This window comes from Teleopsis dalmanni, chromosome 2 (genome assembly GCF_002237135.1).
Source record: "Teleopsis dalmanni isolate 2A chromosome 2, ASM223713v2, whole genome shotgun sequence".
Classification (NCBI taxonomy): domain Eukaryota; kingdom Metazoa; phylum Arthropoda; class Insecta; order Diptera; family Diopsidae; genus Teleopsis; species Teleopsis dalmanni.
This window is the reverse complement of record NC_051847.1, coordinates 160,338,200-160,340,198: the sequence shown is the minus strand read 5'-3', so window position 1 is coordinate 160,340,198 and position 1,999 is coordinate 160,338,200.

The window sequence follows — 1,999 nt, the reverse complement described above, 5'->3', positions numbered from 1 at the left end:
CTGTCCCAACACGAAACCATGTCCATAAAGAAGAAGAAGTCGGGAAAGGTAGTGGTCGCGCTTTTACCTTCGGGGAAGTAGGGAGGGAGTGTGAGGACCAACCTACGTTACAACCTACAGGCAGTATGACAGTACACCGGTCTGCAAGATAAAAGACCAGAAGAAAGGACCAATAAATCCAGCTCTCAAATCCTCTCGATAGGAAGCAACCACTCATGCGACAAAATTGCCCAAGTGGATGCAAAACGGCAAGGGACAACAAAAATAAAAATAATGAAGTGCCTGCAGGTCAATCTTCAATATGCCAAAGTTGCTATGGCTATTTAGACATAGCGCCTCATATCTAAAAAGATTTACCTAGCCTTTATCAAGGAGCTATACCATATGTATATGACAACCAGCTAAAAGGAGTAAAAGGTAAGTTACTGTACGACCATGCCAGTCATGGTCGACCTCGTGCTTGTTTTTTGGTGAGAAATGGTATTAATGGTTTCATTATTTCACAGCACACCAATGAAAACCAGATAGCAGCTATAATATCCGTAGACACCTAAGTTAGTAAAACAGAGCTCATTGTTTGCTCATATTACCTACCTGGAGACTTCCAAGACCTGGACTTCTTGTTACTGAAAGAACTGGTGGACTACAGTGCTAAAAAGAAGAAGCAACTCATCGTTGGAAGTGACACCACACGATTTGAGTAGCGCTAATATCAACAAAAGAAGTGAGTGCCTATTTGAATTTATTGCCGGTAACAACCTAAATATTTTGACAACCTAAATATTCTGTTCTGGGATTGAACATACAAGGTAAAGTGTCTGATTGCATTTAACATGGTAAATGCCAGAGCGATCCTTGTCACTGTTCTCTTCAAGTTGACACACAGCCTCCACGTGGCCCCTCTGGATAGCTACAATCATCCGTGCATAGTGAACTAATGTGTGCAGCGAAATCCACCTCAGGGATATATGAGGTTTTGCGTCGGGCTTGGAACCGACCATTTAAAAAAATCCTTTCAATGCAAACGAAAAGGCAGCCTCGGATAAGGAAACGATCTACTGATGACGACAAACGCAAACGTATTAAGGAACACGATTTAAAAATATACACCTGGAATGTCCGAACTCTTTACAGAGAAGGTGCATCTATACAGCTGGTTAATGTCCTCAAGGAATATAAGGCTGACATTACCGCTCTCCAGGAAATGCGATGGACGTGACAAGGATGCTCTAAACGAGATCATTGTGACATCTACTACAGCTGCCATGCAACGAAGCACGAGTTTGGAGTCGGATTTGCGGTAGGCTAAAAGCTGAGAAATTTGGTCTCAACGTTTACACCAATAAACGAAAGGCTCGCAAAAATCCGGATTAAGGCAAAATTTTTCTTTATCACTCTAATATGTGCGCATGCCCCGACGGAAGATAAAGATGACGACACCAAGGAAATTTTCTATGAACAGCTTGAACAAGCATATGAACGCTGTCCCCATCATGACATCAAAATAGTTGTTGGAGACTTCAACGCAAAGGTGGGTAAAGAAGGTATCTTTGGTGCTACTGTCGGAAAGTTCAGCCTTCACACGAAAACTTCTGATAATGGAAGAAGGCTGATTGATTTCGCCGCGGCTAGAAACATGGTGGTTAGTAGTACCAGATTCCAGCATCTCAACATACATAAGGCAACATGGCTGTCACCTGATCAAAACACAAGATCTCAAATTGATCACGTTGTGATAGACAGAAGGCATGCTTCCAGTGTCTTGGATGTACGTACTATCCGAGGAGCCAACATCGACTCGGATCATTACCTTGTTGCAGCCAAGATCCGCACACGTTTATGTGCGATGAAAAAGGTACGTGAATAAGCACAGCGAAAGCTAGACGTCGAAAAGCTGCAATCACAACAGACAGCTAATGACTTCGCTACTCGACTCTCCCAATATCTGGAAAATTCATCTGAAGAAGCCGATATATGCGAGCAATGGAACCACATCTCT